At 40.2% G+C, this 24,330-nt stretch overlaps 1 long non-coding RNA gene across 7 annotated transcripts in view; it reads right to left on the reverse strand.

The window, feature by feature from the left end:
- The window catches only part of LOC107502447, a 607,862-nt gene that overhangs the window by 281,814 nt on the left and 301,718 nt on the right, over positions 1 to 24,330 (reverse strand). For all 7 annotated transcript variants that reach the window (XR_004952153.1, XR_004952152.1, XR_004952149.1 and 4 more), the window contains one exon: positions 10,518 to 10,626. This is a non-coding gene — a long non-coding RNA (uncharacterized LOC107502447). The remainder of the gene's footprint in view (positions 1 to 10,517; positions 10,627 to 24,330) is intronic.

The raw sequence follows: 24,330 nt of genomic DNA on the forward strand, positions 1-24,330 counted from the left end.
TACCACGTACCTATTTATCAACAGATCATAAGCCCAGTCTTCTGAGATCTTGTGACAGGTCCCATTAGCTGTGAGCTACCCAATAATGTGTATAATCAGTTGTTAATGGCGCTATGCTATTCTGTGATAACTGGGCCATTAGTGAGTGTCAGTGCAGTCCCCCACCTGACTTATATCTAGCTTTAGAGAAGCTGCACATTTCCATTCCTAATGGCTCCCCTGCAGGTGAGAGGTGGGGTGGGGTGCCTTCCTAAATTACCGATTCTGGACACCCTGTGTCCCTTTATGGTCTCTGTCTGGGACTCCCATAGTAAACAAGCGTATAGGTACTTAGAGGAAAAATATGTCATTTGAAATGATAAAACTAAGTCCAAAAGCAAAAGGCAGGTCCCTCTAACCCTCAAAGAAATTTGAGTTACACCAAAATAACTGTCGCTTTGGGGACAATCCTAAAATTCCAAGTCCTTCTTAAAGGCCAGTCTCTCCAACACCATTCCACATACAAATCCCTTTTAAGGACCCAGGCATAGTTGTTCTTTGTGGCTGTGAAGAAACTTCGACATGTTCATAGAATTTAGAGTTAAACATATACACACAGAGTTCTTTTCAAATAAAAATGTCTCCACCACTGAAGCTTGTGTTCAATTCTGCATGCTTATTCCAAGACCTCCTCAGTTTCCTTTATATGTGTTTTGTATCCATTTTATTTAAGGAACCAGGAGCAAAAGTACCAAAAGACTCAAGCAAAAGGGAAGGTGCAAAACTCTGTGTGGTGTCCACTACAAAACCCATCCCCATCACCAAACAGGACAATCTCTAGCCTCAGCCCACATTCAGCCACTTCAGAAGTGTTCCCAGCTTAGACCATCATAGGCCAGAATTTGATTTATTTGGGAAAGGAAAGTTTCACTGAACCTAGAAATCTGTCAACCGAATCCGGCCAACGCTTAAGTGATTTACATCCGCTCTACATCCCAGTACTGCCTATCAAAGGCCCTAGAGTTTTTACTGCTGCCTCCATAAAAAAGAAATTTAGCACTAAGGACTTGCCAAAGGGTCATCGCGGAGGAAAATAAAGAATGAGATATTTGTAAAGTGCAGGCAGAAAGGATGAGGCTCAGCTTACATTCTCCCTCCAGTTCTGGCTGCCAAGAAACTGAGGCCTGGGTCTATTCTTTCCAGAATAGTCATTTCCTCAGAAAGACTGAGGAAATAGAGGTATTCCCAGGCCTTGGAGGGGATGGGATTCCTGAACCAGCTTAGTGTCCCAGAGCAATGACAATGGCCTTGGTCCAAATTCGCCCCAGAAAAAAAGGGCTTGGGTTTGGACTATCACAACATAGCATATGTAGGCTACAAAGGCCAGAGCTCTGATGGTCGATGGCCTAAAACACCAAAGAACAGCATTCAGAATCCTTCCCCAAGAAGAGGTGGCTCAAAGATACATTCAGAGGTATCAGCCATACCAACCCAATCAAACCAGACATCCCAGTCTAACTGCCCAACAGTAAAATGATAGATAAAATGAGAATGTAGGGAATTATTCCTCCCTATGTAGTGACTCATTCATTCATTAGGCAAATAATAATTAATAATAATAATCATAATCATAATCATAAAGTGCCCACTAAATGTCACACGCTGAACTGAGGATACAAAGATGAACTGACCAAAATGTAGCCTCTGCATTCCTGAGTCCTGTAGAATAGTAAAGACCCCTCATGGTTTGAAAGAGCAACTCGAGGAATGGGCAATCAAGGAAGACTTGAGCCATCTCCTGATAAGATTACTCAGCTGTCAATGTCTCCCCATGAACCTGTACTGTTACATAATACAACATCCTGACTGCTTGAATCTCTGCTTGTTTATTAATGAAATATGGTGGTATTCATTCATACACGTATTTACTTAATCAACCAATATTTAATCAAGTAACTAGTATATACAAAACATGCCATGCTCTCAAGATATAATGCTGAGCAAAACCAAACATGATTCTTGCCTTCCTGGAGCTTATTAATAATTGCAAACAAATGTGGAATTTCAACTATATCAGAAAAGAGAAACTCATAGTGTTCTTTGGTGGCCAAAGATGTAAAGGAAGAGTTGACCTGATCGGGGACAATTCATGGATTTCTGATTGGATTATTAAGAAGCTGCTGGGTCGAGAAAAGAAGGGAAGAGTGTTCCAGACAGAGGTGACTGTGATCACAAGAGCTGGGTGCAATGTGGTGAGCAGTCTGACTGAACAACAGAGGCCAGGGTTGCTAGAGCACAGATGAAGGAGCACCTGGAAGAAGACAGGGCTGCAGGAGAGTATGTGGGAGTTGGACCATACTCATTAGGAAGTGTGACTTTGTCCTAAGAACCATCTATAGCTACCACATGATCAAATCCATTTTTAGAAAAAAAATTTCTCTGGCTGCAGGATGGAGAAGAAAAAGGACGAAAGACAGGATGGAAGCAAAGAAGTCAGTTGAGAGTCTTATACAGTCCAAGTGGAAGATGATTTGGCTTGGTTAAGGGTGGTGCTAGAAGTAGACACGGTGAGGGGGAGAGTGCATGCATTAGAAGCAAAAAGACCTGGATTAGTTATGTGGGGTTACAGGCTGTCAAGATGACTTCTAGGTTTCTGGTTTATGTAACTGGAGAAACAGTTGGCACAACCACAGCTGGCACTGTGGTCTTGGTCCGTGTTCACCACCATATCTCAGCTTGCCTGACCTTTTTTCTAATCTGAGTATAATCGGTTTCTCGCCTTCAACCTCATCAATCAACTAGTTGATCTCAACCTCAACCATCCGGACCAAGCGACCTAAAGGTTCTCTTCAGTGGTTCATCTGGCTTTACATCCCATGACATCTCCACACCTGTTGCGTAGGTCCTATAAGTCCCCCTTACTACCACCTCTCCACATCCATCATGACTTCAACCGACTGGTAAGCTGCGGTATACCCAGTCACACTGCTTAAAACAACAGGTAAGAGACTCTCTCATGGCTTTTTGCAGATGATATTGTGCTTTGTGGCTGGATACACAAAAAAGAGTCAACTCTCAGGTGGTAATGCAGAAATCATTAATGATGCTATTTACTGAACATAATATTATACACTTTATGTAGTTGTAACTATTTAAACTTCACAATAATGCCATGAGGAATATGATTATTATACCCATTTTACAGATGAGGAAACTGAGCCACAGAGAGGTTAAGTAATTAGCCCTAGGTCACAGAGCTAATACAAAGTTGCAGTGGTATTCAACACAGGCAGTCTGACTCAGATGCTAGTTCTCCTGGCCACTACTTACTAGCACCTGGGACAGAGATTCAAAGTTGTCTAACTTGAAAACTCATATACAGTCAGATGTACATGTGTACAGGCCCTTTCAAATTCACAACCCTAGTTACAGGTCTTAAATCCCTCTTGGTCAACCCTTTCAAAATGGAAGAAGACATCAAGTAAGCCAAAGGAAAAAAGTCTTCACCGTGTAGAATCGTAAGTAGAGTGCCATTTGTTTCTAATGAATTTCTACTATCCTCATCAGCCTTTGCGATCCTATCTCTAATTTTCTTTGGGAAACTGGATTCGAGTAGTGACTGTGAAATACGTAAGGCTGTTTGTCACTCACACCAAACACCACACTGCCGCACATTCAAGTTGGTTTATCTATTTATTGACCCTTCCCTCTCCCTTATCTGTAACTTTTCAGATCTCAAGGCTGCCACTAGTTCCATACCTCACAGCTTTCTTCCCTTCATAGAAACTCACCGCTCCTAATCCATTGTCCGCTCTGGAAAATATATGAGTTTTTCTAGGAAGCAATCTACTACTCTGAATAAGAGGACAGCTGCCCTCTTTGTCTGTTGTACTTTGTATACCGTACAGCATGTCATGTCGAAACGGGGCAGGCGCGGGGGCGGCTCTCATTCGCTTCAACAGAGTAAACTGCATGAGCTTGGAGATAACTACTCATTTACTGTTAATATTAATAAAAACTGCAAATATTTATTCTGCATTCTATAACATGCTAGACATTGTGATGAGCATTTTGTGACCACTATCTGACTTAATCATTGCATCAACCCTATTTGGTAGATATAATTAATATTACTTTATAGACAAGGAAACTGAAGTTTAGAAAAACTGTGTAACTTTCCCAAGGACACAAAGATCAAAAGGTACACAGGTAAGACTCGATCCCAGGTCTCTTTGGCTTTAACACCATTCACTTATCCACTCTGTTAGATAGCTAGAAGACCATTTGAGAAGTCAATATCAAAAGAAGCTTGTTAGAAATTCAGAATCTCAGGTTTCACTCTAGGCCTATTGCATTTTCACTAGATCCTCAAATGACTTGTATAAACATTGATGTTAGCTAAACACTGATCTGTACCACTACCCAGACTTCAAGCTTCAAGGCCCCTTCACTGTCCAAAATACATTGACGAAATAAAGAAATAACCATCAGAACACTACTCTGTCTTAAACTAGCATCTAACCAGGGGAATCTATACAGTAGGAATTGGAAGAGTATGTTCTGAGTGAACTGAGCATCCTGTCAGACCATCTTCATACACCACTGTGAGCAGCCCCAGCCTTCACAGTTGCATCTTCAGCATCTCCAGTCACACTCCCCCAAACCTTTAGGTACAAATCTGTCTTCAGGTGATCTCACCAAATCTATGCAGCTGTCTTTAGCATCTGGTGCCTTCCCCTCTTCCCTCTCTTTCCATGATACCCCACCCCCAATACACCCCAGCCTGAGCTCTCAGAGATTAGGCCTAACAGATGAGATATAGAATGTCCACTTGTTTTTGAATTTCATGTAAACTACAACAAAATACTTTTAGCATACATATGCCTCCATGAGATATTTGGGACATACTTATACAAAAAAAAAAAAGTGTTCATTGTTTATTTGAAATTCAAATTTAACTGGGCATCTGTATTTTTATTTCCTAAAACTTTGAGGTCAAAGGTTTATGAGGAACAAGATAGTCACAAGATTTCAAAGTATCACTATAAAGAGAAAAATATAAACCTACCATGGAGAGTGACTGCACTTACCACCTTAACCAAATAATCAAACTCAAGACAATAGACAGTAGAGAGTCCTGACTTGTGTGCAATGTCCAACACACAGCACCTCCTGTAATGCATTCTAGACATCAGAGTCTGATGAGTATCCTGCCAGGCCTTTAGAGCTAACTTCCAGTTATAGCAAATATAGAGAAAAGAGGTACAAATCAAATAACACCAAGAGAATATGGTCAATCAAACCCTGATGATGGTATATTCTATAAGATGGCTGTCCTGCTCTTTAAAAAAAAAAAAAAAAAAAAAAAGCTATTCTATTCTAAAAACAAAAGTAGGGGTATCGTGGGACTTTTCTAAATTAAAGGAATCTAAAGAAACATTACAAAAAATGTAATACATAAATCTTAATTGCATCCTGGTACCAAAATTAAATTACCTATAAATGACATCTTGGAGACTTAAGAAATTATTCTTAGGTATAATAATGGTAATATGATTACTTTAGAAGATCATTTCCATTTTTAAGAAGTGCATTTGGAAGTATTTGGGGTGAAGTACCGTGATGTCTGCAACTTATTTTCAAACAGTTCAGTGTATACATATGTATGTATGTGTGTATACAAATGTGTATGTGTTCAGATATTTACAGATAGAGCAAATAACAATTGTTGAAGTGTGGTGGTAATTTTACAATTCTTTCAACTTTTCTGTACATTAGAAAACACTGGTAATAAAAAGATGGGGGGAAACTCCTCCTCAAATCTCACCCCAAAGCAACCTGACAAGTTGACCGTCTTCACAGAGCAGTCCTATCTCTAAAATAATACTATTTACTCTGCAAGATCAGAGTCCTTATGATATCATAGAGGGTTGAGTATAGAAGAAAAACTTTTCTATATAATATAAGAAAAACTTTTCTATATAAGAAAGTATTTGTACCATGAATTTAAAATGTGTAATCTGAATGTTGCCTGAGCTTTAGGTTTATGAACGTGAAATTAAGATGCCCTAGGTATGTTCCTTGTTCTATAGGCAGTCTCCTCCACTTGCCAAATGCCCTCACCTGTAGTATGTATATACATTCTGGGGTCAAGAGAGCTCTCATATAATTAAATCAGCTATGTATTGCCTAGAACCAAAAGTATAGTGTAATGACTGGCTATGAATGAATGGCTATGTGACATATTGATTCCTCTCTCATTTATAAAACTGGGATGATAGGATAACTTGAATTAGTCACAAACACCCTTTCCTTCCCTTGTCATGTGACTTTCTCTGCTTCCCAGCAGGCAGAAATGGCTTCCCCTCCCCACTGTCAGGCATGTCCATGATTTGCTTTGACCAGGGGCATGTCTGTGGAAATGATACACACAACATCCAAGCAGAAACTCTAAAAGTGATTATAAATGTCAGCCAGCTATTTCATTTTGCTTGCATTGTTACACCACAAGAACATGTCCAAGATGGGGATTCCTCTTTCAGTCAGGTTCCCAGAATGAGTAAAATCATAAATAGACCCAGTGTTGACCCTCAACTTGAAGCAGAACTTCAGCCCACCTGCAGCCCTCATATAATGTGAATGAGAAATAAATGCTTTACATTGGAGGACACTGATATTTGGGGAGCACTGTTCCTGCAGAAATAGCTGACTGGCACAGACAATAATAACAGTACCTACCTACCTTGTAGGGCTGTTATGCAGATCAAAGATATAACACCCGAAAGGCAAATAGCATTGCATCTGACAGAAAGTAGCTATTCAGAAACTGAGCTGTTATGACTCGGGCATTTTTTTCTCACCATCCCTCTCAGCAAAGGTCTATTTCTCTAGGTTCATCCACTCCTATACCAGGCACACTGACCCGCCATGTTGCTGAAGCTCAGCTGGAGCCCCTAACACAACGATTCCAACTCACCAGAGAGAGACCCTCACCCCCTACACTCTGTACCCTCTCTCCTCCCTGTCATGGCCCCTGTGCACCATCATAATCTGGGCCATTTGTGTTTTATGCCTCTGCTCCTGTACACACAGTGGTCAGGGTGGTGGTAATGACCCACTCCTAACCTCTGTCACCCTCTGGTATCCATTTCCTCAGTTGACGCCCCTGGCACTCTATAACCTCCTCACTCCAGATTTCCAGATCTGATGAAATTGTAATCATGAAAATAAATTCATGCCTTTTTTGGCTGTACTATTTTCTAGTAATATTTTTTTTTAGTTTTATTATAGCCAAGGTTCATGGGTGTTCCCAGGTGACTGAGTCACTTGGGTTTTAATAGAGCTTTTAACTATCCTAGATCTATACTCCTTCACCAAGTAGTCACTTTGTGGTGACTTCTACCATTTCTACCAGACTTCTTCACCATGTATGTGTGTACATGGATGTATATGTGTGCATGTGCGTGAAGTTTCTCTTAAAGCCCTACTGTCCTTTTCTGTGATCTGACATCTATCTGTTGAATCAATTCTGCTACGCTGTTTGCCTAAGTTTGAGCCCCAATGATGGAAAGGATTTAAATTCCTTCCTATGAGTCCATGTAAATCTATGGATGTGGTCAGACCCTACCTGGATGATGTGCATGAGGGAGTGTATGGATTCAAGGTCACCAACATCCACACACATGTCTCAGCCAACCACAACTATGACCTCTACTAACTATACATGGTTTCCATGTTCTCTCTTATAATTTAATCTTCACAATAATTGAAATATTACTGAGTTCAAGTGGACTAAGACCATTCTATTGAAGGAAGTCTCCAGACCAGGGACCCCAGAATTAAGCATCTGATTCCCACTCCATGAATTTGCAGTTCAAGCTCTGTGTCTAGCTGGCTGAGTTGGCCCTGTATCAGCCTAATCACATCTCTGGGATTCAGTCATCATCATCTGATCAATAGGTTAGATTAGGGTCAGCAGACTACAGCCTGTGGACCAAATCTGGCTTGTCATCTACTTATGTAAGTAAAGTTTTTATGGAACTCAGCCACAGTCACTTGTTTATGCATTGTGCATGCTATAACAGCAGCATTGAGTATTGGTGACAAAGACTGACTGGCCTGCAAAGCCTAAAATATTTGCCATCTGGACTTTAAAGAAAAAGTCTTCTTACACTTGGGTTAGGTGATCGATAAGGTTTCCTAAAACTTAATACTCTATGATTCTCTAATTCTTCTGTCCTTTCCAGTCCCATTAAAACGTACAATATTTATGAGAAGGTATCTGAATAGACCCCGCCTACCCAACATTTTAAGTGGTTGGTGCTGCAGCCATTCCACCAAAAATGTGTGTCATCAGGCTGAGCCGAGGGGCTGAGCTGGAGGGGAAGAGTTTCTTTCAGAAGTGAGAAAAGCCTGAGATGGTTGCAGCTGTTCCAGCCTTTCAAGGAGACCTTGTGTTTGATAGTGTGTGTGTGTGTGTGTGTGTGTGTGTGTGTGTGTGTGAAAGCTCTATGTATCCAGTTCCTTTCACATTAATAGAAGGCACGCAGATCCTTCAAGAGGGAAAATATCTTTCAAAAACAGCATAATTTGCTCTAGTGGATAACAAATAGTTGGAAGTTTTCTCAGCGAGCAACCATTGTATCTGGTTTCAAATTCCTTTTTCAAGCCAAAGAAAATGATGATGATCTCTAAGCCATCGCTGTTTTTTGACACAGACCTGAACTCAGCATTCTAAACAGGACTATGCAGAATTGGATTACATTTCATCCCCCTCACCCATTCATCTTCCCCTTTCCTGCTCATTTGCGGGGGCTGCAAAAGTATTGAGTGCTCCAGGAGAGACTTGGTTTTCCAAACCATGCAAGTCATTATGAATGGCCTTGTGTCCAGGTAAAGGTTAAGGAGGTCTTTTGTTGTTCTAGTTTAACTTGTTCCTGCCACTACAGCCTAATCATTCCACATAATAACAGGCCTCATACACAGGACCGAGTCAAAGTCGCAAGTCAATAAATCCATTCCTTCCTCCCTTTCAGGCAAAGTGTTGAATAGTACTGAGTGTGCAGTGTCACCAGATCCTGTAGTCCATCACATCAAGGTCGTCTGGTATACAGCACATACACACCAAAAAAAAAAAAAAAAACTTTTTTTTCAATGCCCTGCACAGCTGAGAGAAGCATCGCTGTCCCACACACCAGGGTGGAGGAGGGAGGGGTTGAAAGGCAGATTGATTGCTCTGGTTCATAGAATCCTGGAGCCATGGGCTGAAATGGAGAGCCATAGGCCCTAGACATCAGCTACCTATATTGTCCTCCTCATTTTATGAATAAAAAAACTAAAACCAGAAGCGGGAGAGGGATTCGTCCAAGATCACATCACCAGCACCTTCTGGGGCAAGGACTGGAACACAGGCCTCCTGACTCCCAGTCCAGTACTCACTGTCTGGGGAAAACAGGGGATGCAAAGGGAGAAGGACAAGAAATCTCCCTTTCCAGAAAGAAAATTCTAGCTAATTCTAGCCCCACGAACAGAGTCCATTCTCTGCCCTCAGATAATGCCCCATTTGTAGGTATGTTGTTTAAAGTCGCACTCTGACTTTGTATCTAGAGGAAAAATATCCAAAAAAGTCTCAGTTTCCTCATCTGTGAAGTGGAAATAATAATGGTGTCTATTTTAAAGGGTTGTGGTCTGGCTGAAACCATAGAATGGTACCTGACTTATGGTGACGGCTTTGTAAATGCCAGCTCTTATTGTTATCATTGTTGTCACCAGGACAATGACAGTCTGCTCTGTGTTAACCCACAGATGACTGCCAAGTCAGCTCCTCTCTTCCTGCAGTGTACAGGTAGGCTCTTGGCTGCTCCCCATAAGACAAAGTACAGCTCACCAAATTGTCTTTTCACCTCTGGTGTGAGAATAAAACCTGCTAATAGAGGCTCCTTGAAGTACACAATCCTGAGTTACAGTTTGTTTACTTTGCTAAGGGACTTCCAGCTCTTCCAGGTTCATAAATTCCTTGTGGTAGATGGGGGAAGGACTGTAAATTAACTTGAAATATAGGACTACTTTTGTGTACCTTCCAAATATTTAAATCACTTTGAAAGGAAGAAAAAAGTCACACTGCTCATTTGCTGTCTCTATTTTTCCTTAATTAGCTGTTGGATTAGATACCCTTACAGGTGAGGAATCAAAGGCACCAAGAAGAGGCCGGAACCAAACGTCAAGAATTTCTTCCCAGGGACCTTGAGACCGTTTTTCTCCTAGATCTGTGAGATGGATGCAACAGTGTGGACCTGATGCCCCAGATCATGTCAATACCTGTTTCTGTTTGGCAAGGCCTGGGATTCACCTATTATTGTAATGATATGCCAAAGGGGCATGTCCATCAGGTGGAGAGAATGGGCTTCCTCTGAGGAATTAATAATGTGATTAAAATCTGCCTAGCACGGCACAAGGCACACAGTAGGCATTCTTAATAAACTTCTCATTTCTTCATAAACCTCTTCCTGGTCCATTCTTCAAACTCCTGAAAGCCTCACCTTAGAGAAGAATCCTTTCAATCAAAGGCACAGGACAACCACTGGGAGTCAGATGTGTCGTAAAAAGGAGTCCAAAGGTCTGGCTTCCATGCATCGACCTTGAGCCAGTCTGAAATAAAAAAGATATTTATTCTCATGACATTCTGAGATATTGCAAGGATGGATGGAATAATGCTCATAAATACTGTCTAATGTCAAATAGCAAAATTCTTTTTGTCTAGTCAAGAAAAAGTGCATAAGAGTTATATTGGTACCATATTTTAAAACAATAATATACTGGCTCCACAACTTATTAAGGAGTCTTCAGCCCTGACCCTCCCTATGTCCATTCTCTTTTCTTCTCCTTCCCTTGTAATGTTTAAAGTCGATACCAAACTCGAAAATGTATAATAAAATAAAAATGACTAACATTTACAAATGACTTTAATTATCTTGTTTTAAAGAATGTAAATTCACCTATAACTACAAGAATTTCAAAGAAAAACAAAATTCTCATCAAACAAACGTACTAAATAATCTCGCAGGTTTGTACATAAACCTGAATATCTCAAATACATGTGTAACAAACAGAATGTCCCATGAAGGTCAACAGAAGACATGGGAAGAAGGGGAAAGAAAAATGTATATCTTCAAGTGCTGGTCAGAGCATCTCTTGATAATATACCATGTTTTCAACTAATAGGATCATTCCCTGCACTGCTATCTGATATTTCCTCCAAAAAAAAGATTGGTCAGGACGAAAAAATTACCTTGGCAAGTATGACACTCAAACCACCTCAAAAAATGTATGAGTTATCCCGGAATCTGAGAGCTTAAGAGAACCCGCCCTCCAAAATGACTCACTCTCAAACCATCCTAGAGAGAATATCCAAGAGAAGAGCTGTCCACCTGCTTAGCAATATTCAGATAAGAAATCCTCTGCATTTCGATGCCCAATCAACCTCATAAATAATAAGTTTTATTTTTTCCTAATCTAGCTGACAACTTTCAACTGCACAAGCACCTATCCCAGTGCTTATTTCATATGTTTTCTACTTGTACGACATTGAAATAGGTTCCAAAGCGATGGAAACAGGGATCACCATGTAGTTAGCACAGTCCTATAATTAAGAAAGTGGTGTTCTGAAAAGAACTTACCTTTGTATAGGGGAGGGTTTAAAAAAAACCTAAAAGTAAAGAAATCAAGGCAATAACTATTAATGGAGTGACTGCTTTATTCAGGTACTACACTGTGCAATTCATATGGAGCAGTTCGTTCAAGAAACAGCAATAGATTAATGGCTAAGAACTAATGTTAGGCTCGGGATCTAAAGCACCAGGTCTGAATTCCAGCCCTACCTCTTACTAGCTTGGTTACTGTGAAGAAGTTCATTAAACTCTTTGTGACTCAGTATTTTCCCCTGCAAAAATAAGCATAATAGTAATGCCTACCTCATAAAATCATTATGACAAGTCAAAGAGTTAATATGAGTAAAGCACTTATAACAATGCAAGGCCCAGAATAAGCACTTAGTAAATGTATGCTATTATTGATTCTTACATCATCCCTAAGATGAAGGTGCAAATGAAGAATTGAGCCTCAAGAGTTTCAAAAACGTGCCAGGTCCAGTGTTACCAATACCCATGCAGCCACTGACTCCTGCACTAAAACATTCCCTCAGGCGTCCATCTCTCTCTGACCTGTCCTACTGTTGCTCAACCACCTCCTCAAAACTCAATACGGAAGCTCACTTTAAGAAACTTCTCTGATTCCTCTACCTCCTCAACCATTATCAAGCACCTCTGTCTTGGGCAACCCATTGTACCTATTGTACTCCATCAAAACTGCCCCTTCAGTTCCTGTTACCTCTACTGGTATATAGGTTCCTTGGTATCAATAGCTCCCAGCATAATGCCTGGCATATAGTACTTTGTTAAATGCAGAAAGAATGACACAGGGAATCGCAAAACCTGATTTCAACTCAGACCTATTAGTCCCCTCACCCTGAAGTCCTTTCTTGCATGGTTTCTGCTCTTAAGAAAGTTTTATGCAGCCATATGCATAAAATGTTAGCAGGATCTTAGTGTAAAAGTGCTGAAAGGGAGGAAAAAGCCCAAGTTGGGCAGCATAGTCAAGAAACATTTCATAGACAACTCAGGCTAGTCCTTGAAATGTACAGAATTAGCATAGACAGTAGAGAGATGAAAGGCTTCCACACAGAGAGAGGGAGAAAAACACAAGGCAACCTAAGAAAAGACTGTATGAAGCTTTGGATTCTAGGACGAGGAAAAAAAGAAACCACTGGATCCCACTCCTCTCTGGTAATATCCTCTAATGTCCTAAGGAACAGTACCCTAGGGATTCTGTAGACTCATTGGAGATACTTTCAACCATTCGTTTCATTAGAAAGGAAGACTAGTCCATGAAAGAGAATCGGAAAGCCCTGAATTTGAACTCTACTGGTTTCAACTGCTGATTAGCTCAACGGTGGTAGACAATCCTATCAGCCACAGATATAGACATCTATGAAACAGGTATATACTATCTCTTACAAGGTTATTGAGAGGGTTCAAAATAACATAACATTGATGACCCAGAGTAGGTGTTCAATAAATGTTAGCTACAACCACACCTGGACTTTCTGAAAATTACTAGAGAATTCATATCATAGTCACATTCTCTTTATGAATCCACACCCCCTTCCACATTTCTGTGAACTCTGTTCTAGCAAGACTGTTTATAGCTGAGTGTACTTTCCCCGATAACTTTCAGTAATCACCATGCTGGAGGGTTCTCTGATGGAAGGGTAGGTTCTTATTAAACCACGACTGGTCCCTGGAGAAAAGGGAAAAGATAAGCTTCCCTCATTCACCCACCCACCCCCACAACACAAGCACCTCCCAAACCAACAGTAAGGAATGGGAAGCAAAATCAATACTGAATCCTTCTCTGTCACTGTTTCACGAAGTGACTCTGTGTGCATGTATTTTGCACCACTCGCCAGCAAACAAAATGGAGTGGTGTAGTTAATTGAAAAACAGCTCTGCCCTGCCTGCCATAATTGACATTAAGTACTGTTTGGGGTAGGAAATCAGCCATTTCCAATTGATATTAAACGGGAAATCATTTAACATCAATGAATATAAACCAGGCGCAATTGTGCTGAATTAGGGAAAGACGCTTTGGCTCATGTTAAAAAATGTTTCTGTGAAGTGGGATTTTTCAGAGTAAGTGAATATTAAGTCAGCTTAATACCTGTATTAGGAAAGAGAAGAAACCACTTTTCAATCTCCCCTCAGGCTTGTAAGAGAGCTGCCAAGTGCTCTTTTGGAAGAAGCCATGTTCTAAGGTGGTCTTGTCTTTGAAAAAACAAAATAGAAAGAAGGGATAATCTAGGAGAGGAGATGAAAGGAAGGAGAATCTGTGAGTTTACGCAACACTGTCCGCTCTTGGGGGAGAAGTTGGAGCTCCATGAAGAGAAATAGATGGGGAATCTCTTGGCCTCCCTCTGAGAAAGGACCGTGGGGACCGTGCCCCTAATATAAAGGAAATAAATAATGGCACACAAATGAAAGGGAAAGAGATGCTGTCACGTAATCTCTCTCTTCCAAATTCCTTTTACCTCGAGAACAGGAACATTTTGGTAGCCCATGGCTTCTCCCCAGCCCGTATTATGATGGTGCTGATCGTCTTAATCTAAGTAGTGAAAACCCTTGTTCATGTACTTATGCCTAGTATCTTATCAAATGGGGCTTAGAAATCTCTTCATTATTGTCCAAAGAGGATAAGTGCCAAATTTGACTTGTGATCCTCTGCTCCCTGAAAGAACAAGGAAGAGAGAAGAAAGAGGAGAAGCAGGATATAAGTTAAGAATACAATTGGAGAGAGAAGATGGGGATCTCATGGGTAGGGGAGAGAAAAAGGGTTTGTCTGAGGGAAAAAGAGGCAAGAAAGATGTGAAGACCACTGTGGGCATGCCACAGGGTACTCAGTCCAGTGCTCTGTTTTACATGTGAGGAAACTGAAGCCTAAAGAGGTTCTGTGACAAGCCTCAGGCTACTCAGTGCCAGATCATGGTCTGGAACTCCTCTGATTCACTCTCCATTTTCAGTACTTCTAACCATCTCAAAAATAAAGAAATTAGCAAGAAAAGTGAGAAAGAGGAAAATCAAGACAACATGGAAGATAGTCTTAGAAGTATAAGGTTAGTGGGTTGTCCTAGAATTTCTATATTAGGAGTAAACTTTAAAACTCGTATTCATCTCTGAGTTGAGACCACCATGTGTGGTGGCATTGTCCAGGACACAATTTATCAGCCCTGAGAGCTTTCCGTCTGGAATGGTGGCAGTTCTAAATGCAGGCCTGAGAGATTCTCATGGCCAGACCTTCACATTTGCAGTATTTGTGTGGCTAAGAATTTTATTCCAAGGAGAAATTTCAATACATGAGTTCAAAGGCAATCTCTGAGACCTTGTCCTTTTGGGGGCTTTTTGTTAAGAAATGAAATTTGTTCCCTCTCAGATAAAGAAGCTAATGAGTGTTTATAAAAATTATGTATTTCACAAACATCTCCCCCAACAGGAGGCAGTCCTAGCCAAAGCATGGTGAACAATGAAGGTGAAACTCCCCGAGTGAGAGACAGGACAACCTTCTGCATAGCCTGTCCCTATTTTTTTTTTAATTTAATTTTTTATTAGTTTCAAGTATACAGTACATTAGTTAGACATTTCTCTATTTTTAAGACCTAAAGCTAGCTCTTTTCTGGTGCTGTGCCCTAAAAATGGAGTAACATCTGAAGGTGGGCTGGCAGAAAAGCCTCCCATTCTCTTTCCCCACAGGGGAGATGGAGAAACCAGTAGGGTGCGGCTGCTCTGGCCTCAGGACACAACCAGTCATGTCCTGCCAGAGGAAAGCACTAGAGGGTAGAAGGAGTTGTTTTGGGTTTAATCATCTTGGCTTTCTCTCGCAGGCCAGTGGCCTTCCTAGATTGTTTGACAAATATATGCAAAAAGGTTTTGACTCCTGGCTCCCTTACCAACCCTTTGCTCACATAGGATAATCACATGGGTGTAACAAATGGCCAGAATATACTTGGCTATACTATGACACCCTGATTTGAAAACAGAACGCCTAGCAAGGACTATGGCTATTTCACCTGCTTTGTCAAACACCCTATATATGTAAGGTCAAAGCTAATTTCTTCATGCATCTATTCATGAAGTCAGTCAATACACCGTGCTGGGCCAGAACATTCAGAGATGAAAAAGCACATTCTCTGGCCTCAAAATGCTTGCCAACATAGAGAAGTCACTGAATCATATTCCATGTTGTCACCACACTTAGAAATACTCACATTGAAAAAGCATCCTCACTCTGTGCTCCAGCCTTATGTCAATCCCCAAAAAGCTGATGACCTCTCCTGCCACAGGACCTTTACACATGCCACTCAATCATTCTGGATTGTTTTCCCCTGCTGCCTACTCAGCTTTCAAATCTTGACTGGAACATCACTTCCTCAAGGAAAACTTCTCCTCACATCCACCCCAGGTCAACTTTCTTTGTTTTAAATCTTATTACAGCTGCAGCAGGAATCTAATATAACCCCTCTAAACCTAAGTTTCCTTATAGGTAAAATGGAGACAATGACACATATTCTAAGCAAATCACAAAAGGTACTCAAGGAATGATCCAACCCAACAATCATGTCAATTCAAAATAAAAACATTTAGATCAAAAGGGAAGTTTCTGTGAATCATTTAATAGTTGGGTCTATACCTCACCTTTCAATATAGCCTGAAAAGAAGACATGCTCCAGGGATACGATGACTCTTTTTCCACTTGTGACTCAAATGCCCTAGTGTCATTTACACACTGCCATAATACTGTCAGGAAAGCCAGAGACATGCCTGAGCAGTTTGAAAGGCAAGATCAGGCTCTCCCTCCTAGTATTCCCAGAACCTAGCCTAATGTATGCAAAAGAGCAGATGATCAGTAAATGGTTGGTTAACAAAATAAGCCTGGGTCATTACAGGTTAGACAAGTTCACTCACCAAGTAGAACAAAGAAGGACAAGAGTTTCAGAATGGAGGAACGATAAACACTTACTACTTATCCACATGGGTAGCAAATCTCATCCTCGAACCATTGAACAAAAAATGATGATGGTGATGACACTGTCTGGATGACTCTTGCCCAGCATGACAAGCACCCTGCCAGCATCGGGGTGGCCCTAATACGATCAGGAGAGTTTTTCTCTTTGCACACACCTTCCTTTCAAATTGCTCTTAAATTTAGCAAGAGACATTCTTTAATGATTCCTGGATAACTGCTTCACACACACTCAAAACGTTAACAGGTTTTGTTTATATTTTTGCTTTTAACTTGGAATGAAGGCATAATGGGAGCTGATCTGCTAAAATCAAAAAGGTTAATTTCATTCTGAGAGTGATGTTTACTTAAAAGATTAATGTAGGTTAAGCTAAAAGTTTGTTCCATGACTCATGTCCATTTTCACAATTTCTCCTAGCATGATCTCCATCTCTAGGCAATAAGTGAGCTATTTTGAGAGTCGCCTGTATGTGGGGGTAGGTTAATTTCCTCTGATAGTATTTTCAGTGGGTTTAAATTTGTTGAAGTGATAACCTTAGTAATTATAACTACTAGTGTAATATTCATTATAAACCTATTTTAAACATGAGAGAGATATTTTATAACCATATAAATATGGATCACTAAGACCATAGGCAACATAACAAGGCCAAAACTCTCCATGAATGTCTGTTTGCAAGAAGACAGGTTGTTTTCTTGCTTTTTAATTTTAGGGTAAATAATAGCTGTCAGCTGATTTGAAGCTGGATCAGCATGCATAAGCCCAAACAGGGAGATGAGGAGGCTTTAATTTAAAATTCTAGAAAATCTCAAGCTATATTTTAAAGGTTGCTGTCTTAAAGACCCAGAATCATGATTCTTTAAGGGTTTTATTATTATTATTATTTCATTAAAAGATATATGGGAAAGGTAGAAGACCCACAAAATACCCTAAAACACATAAGTTGAATATAATGCTCGTTATATATATTTACTCCACGGAGCTCTAACTCTCCAAAAACAGAGTTCAACTCTTTTCAAGGTCATATAGTCACTTACTCATTCCACATATGTTTACTAGGAGTTAGCTCTGTGCCAGGCACTATTCAAAGCACAAAGGACACTTTAGTGAACAAAGCCTTTTTTGAGCTTACATTCTAAGAGAGAAGATGGTCCACAGAAAAATTAATCAATGAATTAAAAGGAAACTCAGAAAAGTTTAAGTGGTACTATGAGAATAAAATCAGGTGATGTAATGGTATTTTTTGGGTGGTCTGGCAAGGCCTCTCCGAGGGGCCGAATATAACCTGATCTCTCCACCAACCCTACTTTACTCTTAATACATATAAATCAAAATGGAAAAAAGAGAAAGAATAGGTGGCAACATCATAAAAGAGGAAACTGAGATCCAAGCATATGAGTGAGACATTCCAAAAACTTCATTTGAAAAATCATCATGACAGGCAAAAGCACCATGTTCATAATTCTCCCACTTAAGCCACAGAAAGCGCAGCTCTACCCCTCACATCCACTGAGGACTGTTCGTAGCCAGAGATTTATCTCTTTCTTGTGCCTTCCTGAAAGGCATTAATACCAAACCTTATATTACTAAATCCAAAATATCATCAATTATGAGGTGTAAACCAACGCTAGGGATGCAAGGTGTTAGAACATGAATTTCTTAAAATCTATGAAACAGAATAATTCTGACGCTGTTCTTTGTCTTCGGACTCAGTTTATATATTTATTTTCTACTGGCCATTTTAGTACACTCCACAGCATCCCTCAACCGAGAGGGTTTCACCCTTCCACTTCCTGTCATACCATGTGAAAATCCTCTAAGCCACCATGACCATTCTCATAATGACCCCTGGGCAGTATTTCAAGGGGGATGGAGATTCCCTCTTCCATACTCACCAAACTGTCTTAGTTTTGAATTCTTTGTGCGAACCATGTCTCCCACCCAATTCTACTGTGTCTTGACTCTTTCCCGGTACCTTCTGTTATCAACCTCACATCGATCATTGGACCTGACAGCACAAAAAAAGTCTCACAAATCTCCTCAACCCCCAGCTGCCTCTGGCATGCTGACTCAGACAATCAGTCCTCCCAGCTGATTTGGCCCAGGTTCTTCCTTCCCTTCATGGGCAACTGTTTCATCAGGCTTGCTCAGGACACAAGAACATTAGCTGGGTCTTCTTTACTTGGAATCACTAACCTCTATATCTCTCTACCTCCTCTAAACTGAAACCCTTCTCTATTGAAAAAATACCAAACTCTTTTCCCTGGATCCAAGGAGACCCTTAAGTAAAAAAAAAAAATCATTAAAACAATCTCTTAATTTTGAGCAAAAAAAAAGAGTAAGAAATACAAGATTTTGATTTAAAGAGTAGAGGATTTACTCTAAGGATAACGGAAGCATGAATAGTAACAGTATGATACTAGATTCTAATGCAGAAATATCTCAAAGTCTTTTACAATCCAAAGCAGAAAAAAGGAACTAAAATATCAAACAGTTATCAATAATTTTTCATTGAATATATTTATGTACTCACCCACTAACAGAAAAATCAAGGTATAGTGAGATCTTTTCGTGAAAATTTCTAAACAAAGGTGAGTGAATTGACAGGATCGTCAAATAATTGAAGATCAGAAAGCAGAGAATGCACCAAAGTCTTCCCCATTTGGTCTAAAAGCTAAGTGGAGCCTGGCAGTGACCGCTGCTAACTTGGGACCTTAGACTGTGGCATGGTCTCAGGATCTGAGGATGCTGAGCTCTGATCATACCAGGCATATTTGAACGAGTGCTGAAGAGACTGGATTCACTGAGAATGTTCTCTGCACAATTTAGGGAGAGTCACTCCAGTGATACTGAAGAAGGGTAGGTGGACGTTCCCCACGACTGTACATGTGATGAAACCAAAACCCCTAAAGATAGTCCAGTGAATGAGCAGTTCTGTCCTGAGGGGCGACTTTGAATGACTGACTGTTGGATATTTAATGAGACTCCATTAAAATGAATAAATAAATAGGGAATCTTGACACCTAGAATTCATAATCCATCCACTTTATTTCTATAAAAGGCACATGGTATATTTAAAATAAAAATTCTGATGATTTCCTTTTCTTATTTCAAGATTAAAAAGAAAGAGAGAAGAGTCATTAAGTAGGAATAACAGTGACAGGAACTAGTGGCTGTGATTAGCTCTGCTCGGGTTGGAGTTAATATTGTTTCTCCCTTGCAGTATTTTTTAATTACGCTCCTGATTTTCTATTTGGAGACTTCATAGACCTGGTAAATTGTCACACAACCGCAAGTCAAATATGTGTTAAATATGAGAAAATGCTGCCATTTTTATCTGATTTGTGGTTCATTCATACACCGTTATCTACTTTTAATTAAATAATATAAAATACGCATGGTCAGCAGTTTGACTTTTCATTTCCTTACAATGTCAGTAATTCAACCTGATTGTTCCCACCTACCCTAGAATTACACATTAAGGATGTAACCCTTGCATGGTACCGATCCAATAGCTGGACAATTTAAGCCCCTGCTAAAAATAGCCACCATCCAACCATATCTTGAACACACACACATACACCAAAGAATATGGTCCATCGAAAACACAGTGTGCTTTTCAGTAAGGAAGCAGCAGCAGCCTTCATTGTCTGATTTTCTCCTGTTTCATCCATTTCCCAATTGTCATATCCCTTGTTGATTTATAGTCTAAGTTCATGAAAGGTCCAGTGTGACTCCCATGGAATTGCCCGAGGCACTGGAAGAAAGTACTTTACTTGCAGGTTGCTATGGACTTAGACAGTTTACTACTTCATTAAGGCTGCTCTTCCACTGGATATTTTGCATACTGCTGCACCATAGAAGCCACTTGCTTCTTCCTCAGCCTCCTATCCACACCTTCTCCACAATCTTCTGAAGAACAAAGACAGACTGAAGACAGGAAAGTGAAGAAATGAAACCAAAATACTTCCAGTCCCTATTTTTGTTATTATTACTATCATTATCGAATCTACCAAATCTATTCTACTGACCTATTTGACAGGACACTGTTCTGAATGTATTTCTTTTTTCCATTTAAAACTAAATGAGATGAAAATTCTACAGAGGAAGCCTTTGATACTGGGTAGGTATAGAGTTCTTGCTGAAGAAATACATACTCAGCCTCACTGCTAAGGAAATGGACAGTGTTCTTGGGAATTGATTTTCCTAGGGTAGTCTTGAAACTACCTGAAAGACTGAGGTTTGCAGGTTGAGGCAGTTCTATTCATAACCCAAATGAAAATAAAAGAGATTAGTTAAATGATAAAAACCAGAAGGTGACCCTAAATAGAAAACCCTCAAGTAAATAAACTTGATTTATTTACAGTGAAGTGTGATTGTAAAATATATATTTTTTTCAGCCAAACTATAGAACTTCTGCTTGATAATAATAACACTTAGCACTCATACAAGCACTTTACATCTGCAAAGTGCTTTACAAACATTAACTAATTAATCGTTAACAACACCCCAGTGAGGTAGGTAAGTATTATTCAAGTATTCTCTTAAATGTTCAAGCCAGTATTACAGCGAATCCTGAGTGGGTTGTTGCATGACGTGTGTGTGTGTGTGTGTGTGTGTGTGTGTGTGTGTGTGTGTCCTGTTCCACTCTTGCTAAATGCAGGACTTTGGAGTGCCTTATAAATGGAAAGACGACTCATCTGGGGAATGTTTGAAGCCTTTCCAAAACCGTGGCTTTGGAGTTTCCCTAATAGTACCAAAACAAACTCTGAGGTGGTTGCTCCAAATCTTGCTAGGGTTTGAAGTAATTGGGTAAGGAGTGGTTTACATAGAGGAAGCTAACCACCCCCTCCCTTCCCACATTCTTCACTTTTTGATGTTTTAATTCTCACCTCATTTGAAAATAAAGACTAAAACCTCACTTTTAGAAGGATTTTGCTCATTGGCCAGGGGAAGAGTCAGGGGAAGGTAAGCACATAAAAGATGGCCTAGCATGGAAGAGCCTGGCCTCCCTGGGGACAGAAGAGATAGGCTCGAAGAGCAACCTAACCCAAGGTGCCCGAATGGTGAATCAAAGCACTGCAAAAACCAGAGAACTAAGTCCCAAAGGCCAAGAGTGGACCTTGTCGGAGCAGGGGCATTTGAGTTCCCCCTACAAACAGGTCGAGGAGACATTCAAAATGCCCATGACAAACAATATTCCACACTATCCTCTGGCCAAAGGCATTGTGACCTCAGCCAATGAAGCCCACCACTGAGCTCCGGTCTCTTTCCTGGGTCAGATAACACGCTGCTAAAATGACCTTGGGTTTTTTCATTGATTTCTTCATTTCTCCATTAATAATAGCTAGTGTATACTGAGTATTTTCTCTGCAAAGGACATTATGCTGAATTCTTTAGTTCTATTTGGTCACTTAATCTTCACCACAATCCCCTAAGGAATGTTCAACTATTAGCCTCATTTAAAGATCAGTAAAATGAGGCTTAAAGAAGTTAAGTAATTTAGCTAGTAAGAATTGGGATTAAAATCCAGAATCTTAGATTCCTGATCCCACTCTCTAAACTGTACTCTATATTTTCTTCCATTCATTTGATTACTATCTGTTTATATGCCTGGCCTAGAATTAGGTTCTAAGTAAAAGAACTGAGAAAACAGACATGATTTTGTCACGGTAGGAAAACAGACATAAAGAGAAAAAAAAGAAAAAAACCTATAAATAAATGTCATTTCAAATCGTAATCAGTATTGTAAAGGAAAAATTAGAGTGGTGTGAAAGATACAGGAAATATAATTTACATCAGAGAATTAGAGAAGTCTTCTCCAAGTAAATGACATTTAAACTTGAACCTGAAAGATGACAGGAATTAGCCAAGTAAAAAAGGAGTAAAAGTACATTCTGGGTAGGGGCACAATAGGTGGGAAGGCCCCGAGGTGGGAAGGAGTTCAAGAAACCAATAGTAGATCAGTATTGGGAGTAAACAGTGATCCAGAAGGACAGGCGCACAAGACAAGGTCAAAGAGGAAAGCTGGGCCAGGTCATCAAGTAGGGCCTTATGAACCATGTATATCACTTAACATTAAGCTCAATAGCATATAACCACAACACAGAATAACAGTGGTGTGAAGAAAAATATGTCAAAGAAATCCAGAGTTTAGCAGTCCAGGTTTAGGGACCGCAGCTCCATGGACTTCAGGACTAGGATTCCTTCTATCTTTCTACACCACCATTCAGCATGTGGCTTCTATCTGGCAGGTCCCATCATGGTCCAAGAAGGCTTGTGGAGATCCAGCTATCACATCTGCACTAGGCAACAGGAAGGAGGTATGGAGGACAGGCCAAAGGGGCGCCCTAAGTGGCTTCCTTAAAGGATCCTCCCCTGAACTCCCAAGCAACATTTGTACATATATATCTTTGGTGAGACTATTACGTAACCACATCTGTCCACAAGGAGGAAAGGAAATGCAATCTTGTAACCAGGCAAATTTGTTACTCAGGAAGCAGGGTGAGCATGGATATCAGGAAGGCCACTAGACCCTGATAGAGAGTTTAGATTTTATTGTCAGTATGATGCAAAGCCTATATAAAAGGTTTTAAGAAGGGAAGTAACATTACCTGGTTGATGTGCTTAGAAACTTTGGCTGCTTCATGGGAACAGACTATAGAATGAGTAAAAGTGAAAACAGGGATTTTAGCAGGAAGCTATCGTAGTGGTCCATCCAGGAAAAAGATGTTATGCCTCTGATCAAGGCAGAATCATTAGAAACAGGAAAACCTGGTGAACTCAAAATATAAGTCAAAGATGAAAAGAACACAAATGTTTATATATTTGATATGGGACTGGAGTTATGGGAGTTTTCCAGGATGATGCTGAAATCAGTGGCAGGTACAACCATATGGTTGGAGGTGCCAATTACAGAGATGGGAAATTCTAGAGAGAAGGAATATTTGAGGGTGTGTGGAGAGGGAAAGATTTCAGTTCTGGACATCTTACTTAAAATGCGAGTGAGTTAAGCATTAAGATTTAAAGTACATAGCTGGGCATACAGGCCTAGAACTCAGAAGAGAAGTTGCAGCTAGAGATAAATATTTTGGAGGTACTGTATATAATTAGTATTTAAATTACTGAGAGTGAAATAAAATCTCTTTGAGGGAGAAGAAAATGTAAGAAAAAACAGATACCGTAGTCCTGGGAAAGACAATAATGAGGGGCTGGTAAGGAAAGAAGAGCAGCAAAGGAAGCCAAGAGGAATTATCCACAGCGTAGAAGAGAAATCAGGAAGTGTGGTGTCAGAAACACCAAGAGAAGAGAACATTTCAGAAGAAGGGAGAAGTCAACACTGACAAATGCTACTAAGAAGAGATCAAGAAAATTGAGACCTGAATAGTTAACATTAAGTGGAAAAGCACGGAGGTCACTGGTGACCTCAGCGAGAACAGCCGGGAGCTGTGGGGGAAAAGAAGACACATGCGTACATGCTGAAGAACAACTGCGAAGTGAGGAAGTGAAAAAACAAACATTTGTACAAACTTTTTTGTGACTCAGCTGTAAAGTAGGATGAGAGTAGTAACTGGAGAGAGGAATCAGGGTCAGGACAAGACATTTTAAGAGTGGGAGCTACTAAAGATCATTTGAAAGTCAATGGAAAGAATTTAGTAACGACACAGTAAAAAGGAGGAGTCATCAATGAAGACCGTTGTGTAAGGATAATAAAGGAATGAGAT

This window comes from Rousettus aegyptiacus, unplaced genomic scaffold (assembly GCF_014176215.1).
Source record: "Rousettus aegyptiacus isolate mRouAeg1 unplaced genomic scaffold, mRouAeg1.p scaffold_m13_p_7, whole genome shotgun sequence".
Classification (NCBI taxonomy): domain Eukaryota; kingdom Metazoa; phylum Chordata; class Mammalia; order Chiroptera; family Pteropodidae; genus Rousettus; species Rousettus aegyptiacus.